Genomic DNA, 12,949 nt, shown 5'->3' with positions numbered 1-12,949 from the left:
TCTATTCATGATCATACCATATAATGACAATAAATCTTAGTCTTCATGATCCCGATCCATGAACCTTCATCAACCGCATAGGTGAACCCTTGGTTCAGATCAAGCAAAGCATCACAAACCCATAACCAGCATACTAGATCTCACAATTCATCAGATATTCATTACCTGAATACTTGCCCCTTGGCCTAACGATATTCTTCTCCTTATATACGTTTAGGCCTTTCTCAATACGATGGTCCAAAACCGCGTAGGACCAATACCTTGGACCCAATACCTAGGGTCAATACCTCGGACAAAATACCATGGACCAAATACCAAAATACCATAGACCAAATACCACGGACCAAAACTTATTTTTTCGACATGTACGCACCTTTCCTTCTATGAAAGTGCATGTGTACGTTAAACAAGCCTTTGTATATAGTGAACCTGCATGTATACACTACTTGGTATAAACTTACGTATATACGTGACTTGGTATATAGTGAAGTTGCATGTGTACATGACTTGGTATATAGTGGACCTGCATATATACGCGACTTGGTATATAGTGAACCTGCGTATACCTTTCTTTCTTCATTATGTGAGTCTGAACTATGATCTGTCATCTGAGTGAGTTGCCATCAAGGACAACACTTGAGTCATACCTGTATCATAATGCCAACAATCTCCCCCTTTGGACTTCATGGCGACAACCACACAAAGTCATTCTTCCCCTTTGACATCAAGGGCAAAGGGCGAACCAAGATATTTTCTCCCTTGATATACATTTTGTTGTCCATACTCCCCCTGAGTACATGCTAAAATCTCTGATTGAGCTCCCCCTTTGTATATGCTAAGATGTATCAATCTATCCATGCTCCCCCTGAGCACATGCCAAGTTTAAACAAGACCGTGATAGTCATCAACAACTATCATACACCATATAGTTTCACTATAAGCATCTCTCATCAACATCAGCAACCTGTAACTTGCAATATCATTGTTGGGCAATTTATTGGGCTTAAATTGCTGCATTAAATTATCAACCAGGGAAACTCGTAAGCTTGTGATGGTGCCAGCAATATATATGCAAGAGTAGGCAACTAACTCTATGTCTAGCTAAATTATTTACGATTCAATACAATATGCAAGGGAAGAGGCTCCTAACTAAAGAGATCCTGGTTGTCCTTCCCTACAGTATCATAAAGAAATCATTGATTACATAAAACTAGAAACTTGAAATGAAGACAAGAGAATGAACTTAATTGTTGTTTAGATTCAAGTAGAGAGAGAGACTAACTTAGTCTCTTGATTGTCCTCTCATGTACTAATCCAAACTAAACTAATATTCATTCACAAGCATAAGAAATGAAATAACTTGAAACATAAACACAAAAGAATGAATTTCAATTACCATATAAATCAATTGAGAGAGAGCCTAACTTAGGCTCTTGGTATCTCCTCATATGATACTTGAAACATAAAAGCAAAAGAATGAGTTTTAATTATCATGCAAATCAAATGGAGAGAGAGCCTAACTTAGACCCTTAGTTGTTCTCTCATATGCTGATAAGATTCTAATTTAAAACTCATTCATCAATCTCAAACAAATCCTCAAACATCAAACATCTAAGCAATTAAATGAAATAAGATCTAATATGAAATAACATGTTTCTCTCATCCTTTTAGAGTGAGCTCAATTCTCTTAAGAACAAGACAAATTATTCCATATACTACATTAAGGAAACTTATATCTAAAAACTACATAATGGAAATAAAACTACATAATGGAAATGTATGTAAAATGGAGCTTTATTCTATTCCATCATAAGTTGGATACAATGCTCTAAGAGTCCTCCTTTTGGAATGGAGGAGGTACTCCTATTTATACAATGAGAGGAGATAACAAACTCATAATGATGATCCATTAATCTCTCTTTTAGTTCCATACATTTCTTGACCATCTAGACACATAACCCTATCCTCCATGATTTCCTCCATGAGGTCCATGATCTTCTCCATGATCTTTTCCATGAGGTTTATCTTATCAAATTCGAATTTGATCATTCAAGGCCACATAAAGGTGTCTTGGAAGCTTCCTTGGAACCTACACATGTCACCAAAACAACCCACTTTCCATATATAAAGTAAAATATATTATTTTCTAATATTTAATCAAGAATTTCTCTCAAAAATGCTTAAAAATAAATAATATTTGGAAAATATGAATGAGACCCATTAACGGTGAATAGTAGGAAAAATGGAATGACAAGGTGATGAATAGTGAGTGAAATAATGGAAGCATAGGTGAAAAATGTATGGTAATGAGTGCCATTTTTGGAGCCCAACATACTCCCCAACTGAAGTTCTTGCATGTCCTCATGCAAGCTACTACAATGACTTATTTGATTTGATTCTTAAATGAGCTTCCTTTTAACTTTGCACATCTTTGGATAACTTTTATTTGTTTGCAAAGCATTGACATATTTTAATGATTGGTTCTTGTGTTACAATCATTATTTACTTTGATCTCTTTTTAATGATTGGTTCTTGTGTTTACAATCATTATTTACTTTGTTGAGATCTCTTTTTAATGATTGGCTCTTGTGTTTACAATCATTATTTACTTTGTTGAGATCAATCATATGCTCATCATTTTGTAGTAGTTTTTATTGTGAGAATACTATGTGGGTTAAGATGTAATATGAATGAGGAAAAAGAATGAAGTGTGAAATTCCCCCCTCCCCAACTGATGGTTTTTGGCAATTTTAAATGAGAAAGGAAATAGTGAAATAGTGGAATATTTTCCAAATATCATCATTTTAGCATCTAAAAAGAATTGCAAGATTAAAGGTTAGAAAACATCATACCTTACTTACCTAAGGAAGTGGATGAATCATGCATGTTCAGCTGCCACAATTCTGATCTGAAGCTTCTTCTTCAAGTTGTGGATGAAAGATGGGTCTGTGTTGTCGTATCGGCTGCTGGATCCTCTGCTACTAGATGATGAATCCGAGGAGTCTGCTGAACATGGCTGAAAGTCGTATCTGCTACTGGATCTTCTGCTGCTGGATGATGAATCTGATGAGTCTGCTAAATATGGCTGAAAATCTATAAGGCTTGGAAGGTATACAAAATATATATAAGTTACATGTCCCTCCCAGCCTTATTGATTGACTTGTCCTCAAGTGATGGCAAACTGATAAACAATGAAAAGAAATTGGCTTCATCTGCTACAAAATATGGGTCTTCAAGTCTTCAACGCTCAATGGCACAAATCTTACTATGTGATTAAATGTGTCGATTTCGAACATAGCAAGAAGTTGTTGACTTAGTGGTCGTTAATGAATTCCCCTAGCCAACACAAGAGCTCCCACCATTGATTCCAATGGGAGTCAGGATGCCTAACACATCTTTGTAGGTACGAATAAATTTGTCGTGGTCGAGTCACCTACAAGATCCAACGAACAAGGGATATTAATGTACTCCCATTGTTCATTGGCAAGAGTACTTGCCATTAAGGCATGCAAGCCTCTAGGTGTTTTTTCAATGATACTTAGACTCTAGGACTTTGACTCAAGCAGAGTTTTATTGCGGAAATGAAGGGGAATGGTAATGACATGGAAAATGACAATAAGGAAATGCATGGTGTATGAATAAGAACTCTTGCTGTGAAAAATGGATATGGAGATGGGATGCTTTATGGACATGGACAATTGGTGGAAAACCTTTTGCAGAATGGGAGTGCAAAATAATGGTTCTGGACATGGATTTGTCTTTAGAATGTTTCATGAAATTAGTCGTTGGAAGACCAATTGTGCGCACAATGTAATCTCCTTATGATCACTTGATTGTCCTGTAACCTGTAAAAAACTTGGTACAAAGAAAACATAAGTGTGCTCATGAAGAAATGGCCAGTTGCTTCATGATTCTTACGCAAAAATTTCATACCAAATAAAACAAATTAAGGACAAACAAAGTGTTAAAATTGACTTAATCATGATATTAATATCAATCCATTTGTGAAAATAACCATGAAGAGTAATATTTCCTGTTTGTGTTAGCTGACGTCTGTGCATGGCATCATAGATTTGTTGTGTCCTGCAGGTTAGTACGTTATAAAAGCATACAACAATATCAATTTGCCAATTCTAAACAAGTTAGTCAACATTTAAATAATCCACCAAATGTTCTTTCAACTTATGCTTCCAAATGTTCCATTCTTTATTTTCAAACCTGCGTGAATTTTGTGATTTTTTTTTTTTATGTTGATTTTACTTTTAACAATAAATTAAAAACATAAAATTTTTTTAATTTATTATTTAAGTTGAATTTTCTTTTACAATTGTAAAATCAACACAATTTTATTTAGGAAAACCTAAAAGTAAACTATCACTATTGTTAGTGTTTATTTATTTATTTTAGGGAAACCTAAAAATAAACCTAATTTGTTAGTATTTTTATTTTTAATTAAGAAAATCCATGTTTTTTTTTTTTTTTTTTAAATTAAAAATAAAATTGAAATATGTACAAAAACAAATTATGACTAAATATTTATAAAAAACAAATTAAATGTGGAAAAAAAAAACAAATAAAATCAAAACAAATACAAATACAAATATACAACAAGATTTTATATTTATATATTTTATCGAAAACATATATAAATATAAAACAAATAAAATTAAAAATTAATACAAAACAAATATAAAACAATAAATATAAATAAATTAAAAATAAATACAAAACATATTTATGGCGCAGTGGTGAAATGATTTTTTTTCTGCTGATGTGCCATATCCTTTGATTTCGTTGTCCTCATTATCTCTGCTCTTTGAGAATTTGGAGAATACATTGTCCTCCAGATTCCGGAAAAGTGGAATAACATCAGTTCTATGAATCTGATCTCCATACATTTCCATACATTTCTCAACCATCTAGACACATAACCCTATCCTCCATGATTTCCTCCATGAGGTCCATGATCTTCTCCATGATCTTTTCCATGAGGTTTATCTTATCAAATTCGAATTTGATCATTCAAGGCCACATAAAGGTGTCTTGGAAGCTTCCTTGGAACCTACACATGTCACCAAAACAACCCACTTTCCATATATAAAGTAAAATATATTATTTTCTAATATTTAATCAAGAATTTCTCTCAAAAATGCTTAAAAATAAATAATATTTGGAAAATATGAATGAGACCCATTAATGGTGAATAGTAGGAAAAATGGAATGACAAGGTGATGAATAGTGAGTGAAATAATGGAAGCATAGGTGAAAAATGTATGGTAATGAGTGCCATTTTTGGAGCCCAACAATCATTCCTTGACCAGCCAGCAGTAAGTAGCAAGATGTATCATTTAGCCACATAAGCATTATCACAAAAGTCTTCTAACCATAATGCGAGCAATTATGCCAACAATTATTTGAAGCATATGCTCCCCCTGAACTTGTGCCAACCAACACATACCATGACTAAACCATATCAAACTTCTTTCCCTGAGTCTGTCCTACTGCTTTTTCTTCAGAGCTCCATATATGCAACTCTGCAGCCTCTAACTCATGTATATACACAATTTCTCTTTATAATATCTGCGTATGTAAATTGGAATACTGAAGGTCTACACTTTCAGTTTCCCCTGTGTCTGTTATGTCTGCTAACTGAGTTATGCCACATCTTTCTGATTCTAATTCTGTCTTCTTCAATACCTGGAATTGCGATGATGTATGATCCTTTTGCTTTGGTGTCTGAATTTTGCTCCTGCATTCCTTTACTTTATGTCCAAACTTGTTACATGCATAACATCTTACATGTTTCATATTCCTTTTATTGCAATCAATAGGTTTGTGACGAAACATATTGCAAGCAAAACAATATCCCTTAAAGTACCTGGAACATGATGATCTTTCTGTGTGATGATCTTGAACCATTCTTCTTCTTCATTTCGCTGCAATATGTCCAAAATTATGACATACATAACATTCAACATTATTCATTTGAGGAAATAATCGACTATCTCCTCCATAGTTAGGAGCAAAAGATATTCTTTGAATAATTTCTTTCCTTGGTTGTTTCTGGGGTTGACCACTTATCTCTTTGTTGATCATTTCAGATTTTGCAATAGAATTCCTTTCCTCACCCTATGAGCTAGATTCACCTTCGACAGTTTTATAAAAGCCAATACCATTTTTGATAGTAAGGGATCTTTGAATACTAAGAATATCATCCAAAATCTTAGTACTATCTTGAAATCATAACAGTTTATCATTTTCTTCTAATTTACCTTTTAAGATATTTACCTCAACTTAATGTTGTTCTTCCTTTTCCAGATATTGCTTCTTTATGTTTTCCTCAGCTTTTCTTCCTTCTTCCACTTGTTCCTTAATTCGAGAACTTCATGTTCTTGTTCTTCAAGAGCTTCTTTATTCTGCTTCTTTGATTCTTTAAGATCTTCTTTTAGAGAGAGGATCTTAGATTCAAGTCTCTAAATTGTTATGCTCTGATCTTTTACTACATCCTACAGTTGCTCCCTTACACTGGTTACTATCTCTAGCTGATATTTTAATCTGGTAACTTCTTTTGTTTCTACATCCTTATTTTCATATGCCATGAGAAGTATAATGTCTTCATCACTATTGGATGATTCATTACTTTTCTCATGAGTATAATAACTTCTATTACCTTCTTCAGACATCTTTCCTTTGTTATGAGGGCATCTAGTAGTGTAGTGACCAACTCTACCACAAGAAAAACATTTGAAAGGTAGCTTACCTTCAAACCTTCCAGATCCTCATTGAAGATTCTTGACAAAATTTACCTCATATTATTCTTCTAAAATGTATCCTGATTCACTGAGTTTTTATTTTCCCTTTGTTGATACTTTAAATGTGGCTTCTCTCATATCTGACGGTCCTCTTTTTCTCATTTCAAAAGCAGTTAGGATTTCGTGAAGCTGCGTCATAGTGGATTTCTGCAGATCCTCCTTTTCTTCTATGGAAGACACTTTAGATTCAAATTTATTAAACAAGGATCTAAAAACTTTCTCAACTAAGACAACTTCCTTAATTTCTTCACCCATATTCTTCATACAATTGACAATCTCATCTATACATGGGAAGTAATTAGCTATACTTTCATTACTATGCATCTTAAGAGTTTCATACCATATTCTGAGAGTTTGAAGCTTAGCATGTTTTACCTGATCATCTCCTTCATAGCATAGAATGATTTTGTCCCATATTTCTTTGGCTGATTTGAGTTGCATGACCTTGACAAACTCTGATTTTGACAAACTTCCCAATAAGATAGTAACAGCTTGGGCATTGAGTTCATATTGCTTTCTATTTGCCATATCTGTAGGAATTGCTGATGGATATGTATATCCTCCTTCCATGATTCCCCAAGCATCTGTTCCAAGTGACTGTAGATATGTTGTGGTTCTTATATTCCAGTAGACAAAATTGCTCCCATCGAAGATTGGTGGTCTAATGGATCCCTCTCTTTCCTCATTACTCATCCTGATGGAACTTCCTTCAAGCGATCAAGCTTCTTCTGAAGGACCTGCTTTGATACTAATTGTTGGAAATAATACCGGGGGGGTGAATTAGTATTAGCAAATCAATAATCTTTTCACTTCCATTATCAGATTCGTATACGCTACTTCAGTTAAGGCAACCCGCGTGTATATGCAACTATCATATATCCAGTAAAATTATGATTCAGTTAGTTGATATTTAATGAGTGCATCAGAACATTATTAACCATAAAAATAGTAAACAAGTGTAGTAAAATAGAACAAATCATCACACATAAGAAGCACACATGAACACCATGATATAAGGTGGAAACCCAATGTGGGTGAAAATCACCTGCTGCAATTGTCTCTATCTTCATTTTAATAAGAAAGTTCTTTTTACAATTTTGTACCAGCGGAGACCCATACTAGTACGTAGGCACCCACCTGCAAAAGGCTACAACCTTCTCTCATTCTCCAGCCACTACTGGAAGGGAGCTATAATCCCCTAGCTCTTGTACTAGCTAATGTACTAGTACATAGGTGTTGACCTATAAAAGGCTACAACCTTCTCTTTTCTTCCAGGGACCACGTTTCATAAATTTTTAGACTGGATCCATCAATACAAAACAGTCACTACTACAATATAACCATCACCTCTGAATCACCCTACAATTGAATCACTGAAACCCTGTCATCAAAACACTGTCACTATAACACAGAGCAGAGCACATAACTCTGCAACAACTTCTAGAACCAACAGCAACCTCAAATATCAAATCTCATAAAGTATACATTACTTGACTGTGTCAAACCAGCATGTATATTCTCTTTCACCAAAAGGAACCCGCGTACAGATCTGAAAATAATTACTTATACCTTCGCTGCAATTTTCAACTTCAGATATACCCAGAACATAAGATATAAAGGATAAGGCATGCATCAGTATTCAGATCTATTCATGATCATACCATATAATGATAATGCATCTTAGTCTTCATGATCCCGATCCATCAACCTTCATCAACCGCATAGGTGCACCCTTGGTTCAGATCAAGCAAAGCATCACAAACCCATAACCAACATACTAGATCTCACACTTCATCAGATATTCATTACTTGAATACTTTCCCCTTGGCCTAATGATCTTCTTCTCCTTATATAGGTTTAGGCCTCTCTCAATACCATGGTCCAAAACCACGTAGGACCAATACCTTGGACCCAATACCTGGGGTCAATACCTCAGACCAAACACCATGGACCAAATACCAAAATACCATAGACCAAAGACCACGGACCAAAACTTAGTTTTCTGACATGCACGCACCTTTCCTTCTGTGAAAGTGCATGTGTATGTTAAATGCGCCTTTGTATATAGTGAACCTGTTTGTATACACTACTTGGTGTTAACACCCAGGTTGTTCCCTTTGACTCCTGAGGGAATACGGCTGGGGTAACCACTAACCAAGCTTTGGATTACAGGTTCTAGCTTACCTGTAATCAGAGAGGGCTCTCTCTTTCAGTTTTAACTTTGTTTTTGAGGATTTTAGGCTATTTATGAGGTGGGAATTTGTTTGAATTTTGGTTGCAGACTGTTGTTCAAAGAAGGGCATGTAAATATGAAGGAGAGTTCAATCCATTGGGCATGTGGAGTCCAGAAATAAGTAGGTTTTGATGTCTGTGATAAAGAGAGGTTCACTGCAAGGCTAGATGGGTATTCATGATACAAACTTTGATTTTTAGCAAAGAAAACAGTATAAATTACACCAGGAAAGGCAATTAAGAGTTCTTTCACAGTGCAATACAAAATGAAGAACAAATCCTACTCAGCAGCAACAGAGAATTACTGAATAAAGACTTGTCATGTTATTAGAGCAAATGGGAGCATTTAAGAATTCCACAGTTGCAGCTAACCTTGAAGAAAACATATTTAGTAGTAAGGATTGAGTTTAGGGTGTTTTTAATGGACAAATCCTGCACTAGTCTTTTACCTTTCTACCAAGATTAAACACCATACATCACAGACAGATTATAGAAGAGATAAAACATAAATACAGTTAGAAAACACTTATTGTATCATGCCATAACACGAGAATCCTGCAACAGTCAATAATTTCATCACATCACGTCCAAGCCAAACATGTTTCCTGGAAACCAACAGCTCCTTTGTATTATATATTTCAGTGGAAATACAGTCGAGTTCTCTTGAACAAATGAGTAACAACAACCCCCAATAAGCTGCGCGGGGGTGCATATATACAAAAATATCAGAGAAATATCTCAATAGTGAGTTATTTCATAATAACTTCTCTTACCAACTTTCAGAGATATTTTTTACAAAATTAAAAGCTACTTTAATGAATACATAACAGCTGTTTGCTGTTTGTTAGAAGTTCTTGACTTTTGAGGGCAACTGGCTCTGCAGGGTGCTTTGCATTGATTCTGAGTAATACGCCTTTATTGCTTTGTCGTGCTGTAGCTAACTCAGACCTGTCATCTGCATCTGTTGGTGTTGCTTTAGTGGCAAAATTTCTTTGCTGAGTTGGCTCTGTCCACTCTTTTGCAGTCATAGTAGGTATATCAACTATCTGAACATGATGACTTATATTTGATGTACAAAAATTTGATGAAAAATCTATTTGTTCACAGCAATGTCTGTATCATGCTTGTCCACCATTCCTGAGTAGGCAACTGATGTCTCAAAATTGTGCCTAAGGTTTCATCTGCCTCAGTATATTTGTAGTAATTAGGAGGCACTTCAAACAGATGTCTAATCTCATTCATGATAAAAAACAAATTCTCTATTCTGTCATAGAGACTCTGCCCAGAAGCAGGCCTTGTTTCCTCTGGGGTACTTGATGCTGCAGTGATCTGATTTGTAGCAAATGTATTTACCCTCTTGGCATAGTTTTCATGGGATAGTAACCTTCCTGCACTGTTTAGTAAGCTGGGAAGGCCTCTGTTATGCAATGCTGTAAATTTCTCCATGAATTTATTCACCTCTGTCTGCATTTCCTGGCATCTTCTATCCAATGTTTGCACAAGACTTCTCAAAGTGAGCACCCTTTTTACTAATAAAATGGTATCAGTCCTGTTAGGGATACCCATTGCTACTAGCTGAGGGCCTGTGCGGTTGTTAAGGACATTGATCATCCTATTGGCTATATCAGGCATATTGCCTAGAGATGCCCTTGCTCTTTGACTTTCCTTGTGGGACCTGCCTATGAGATCTATGTGCTCATGGATGGTTTCAATATATTGCCATTGATATGTTATAGATTGACCAATATTGGCCCACAGGACTTTCTTGATTTCAGCCACCACTTTGTCAAGAGAGAGCTCTTTCTCCAGTTCTTTTATCTTCTTCTCAAGAGCTTTTACCTCTCTTGTTTTTTCAGCTACACTTTGCTTTGATTTATCATACTTTTCATTAAGTGTAGCTAACTTTTGCTTGGCCTCATTTAGTTCTTCCATCTGGGCCTCCAGAGCTTGAAGTTCTTTCATCATATTTTGCATATCCAGGCTGGGTGCCTGTCCTGATGTTATTGCTGGTGCTGCTGCTGTATTTGGTGCTGATGTTGAAGGGCCTGTCCCAGCTATTTGTTCTGTGGGAGGACTAATAATTTGAGGAGGTTCCTCAAGGTTAATCACTGGATGAGGGGGCTGAGATGTCTGGCCTCCTTCTTTCTGTTTCAAGGCTTCCTGTAATGCACCCTCTATTGTTATCAACCGGCCTTCCGTTTCTACCAATTGCTTATGTAATGTCAGCAGCATGGCTGCTACATCTTGGTCCTTTCTCTGCTGAGCAACCTCTTCTGTTTGAGGGTGAAGGGTTGCTGGAATTTTGACCATTTTCCTCAAAGCTACTATATCTTCCTCCTTTTTCTTTAGTAATGCCTGCACAGCTTTGGGATCACTTGGGTCATGCCCAAGCTCTATAATGATATCTTCCAAATACCTAATCCTGTTGTCTTTAGCTTTAGAAGAGGCCTTCTCCAATTCTAGTTGGGCAGTAGTATTATGGAGACTATTTTGCAATTTATGTGCCAGAAAGGTTTTGTCTGCAAGAGTGGAGTAGACCATCTCACCCGTTGCTTATGAAGCTGTATCTGGTCCATTGGGTGGATGCCTTTTGCAAATACCTCAAGGTTGGTTCTTATGTAATCTGCAGTTGACTGTGGCTGCAGCATAGTAGGCATGAAATGACTCATAGTCATCTTCCCCTCTGTTATGTCATATGCTGACATAAGCCTCTGTTGGTTTGTGGGAGCCATTTTGAGCAAATGATTGTACAGCTGGAGTCTGATTGGCTCATTTCTCTTCTTGATATCAATAAATTGCTTCTTTATGCTGGATTCTGCCTTTCTTTGCTGGCTTGAGGAGCTGACCTCTCCTCCAAGTGTTCTTTCTTGTTCCTGTTGGAAGGAACTGGCTGATGCTTCCATGCTGGGGGGGGGGCATACCCATGGATGGCCCAATAGGCATCTCTTCTTCAGAAAGAGGATTTAATCTTTTCCTTTTCTCCCCTTATTGAATTGTTGATGTAGTGAGGGGAGTTTCTTGCTGTCTATCCCTCTTCCTGGTTCTCTCTTCATTCAATGGGGTTTGGAGCACCGAGGCATCCACTACTGTTTCCTGCCTTGGAGGCACACTTTCTTGAGCCTGTTGCTCTGTAGATATAGGGGCCTCAGCCATTTCTTCTTGCTGTCTGGGCTGCTATTTCTATTGTTCTGCTGTTGGGAGCAGCTGATCCTGCTCCATTTCTTTCCCTTTACCTGCACTAGTTGCTTGAGGAATAGTTTGAGCTGCTTTCTGGGGAGCTTTGGAGGATGAGGCAGCTGCTCCAAGTTGAATATGATAAGAAGAGGAGACCTGCCCACAATTTTCCAAGTCAGCTTCTTTCTCAAGATTCTTTGCATCTTTTTGTGCTATTTCCTCTTGAGTACTTGCCTCTTCTAGGGTGCCCTCTTTCCATCTTAATAGATTTTCATATTTTTCAATATGAGGCAACCTGACATGATCATAGCTAGCCAACTTATACTTGACCCTTCTAAGACTAATGAAATGATTGGGATCATAGGGTATCCAGAGGAAACTTGTTTACAACCTGAGGCGTTGCAGGATCTTATCTGCTTCTTGCCATGCCTCCTCTCTTTTATTGTAAATAAATGGGCCTAGCTGATTTCTGACTTTTAATTGTACCTTCTTATTTTTGCTGTGGAAATGGACCATGTCTGCATTTCCAAACTGTCTGAAATACTCTAAGGCAAAGAGTCTCATAGGGACATATCTTGGTAGCCTATATGGGGCTAACTCACAACCATATATTCTGATCACTGTATGGTGTTGGTAAAAGTACCAATCCCCAATGCTGTAGGCCTTTGAGAGCTGCAGGATTCTTTGCATCTCATCTGTCAATCTTGGAAGAGGGGCACTCAACAGCAAGG

Source organism: Pinus tabuliformis, chromosome 4_1, assembly GCF_031772625.1.
Source record: "Pinus tabuliformis cultivar Carrire ecotype Pingquan chromosome 4_1, CPIR1, whole genome shotgun sequence".
Lineage (NCBI taxonomy): Eukaryota > Viridiplantae > Streptophyta > Pinopsida > Pinales > Pinaceae > Pinus > Pinus tabuliformis.
The sequence above is the reverse complement of the archived record's forward strand: the minus strand, read 5'-3'. Positions refer to the sequence as shown.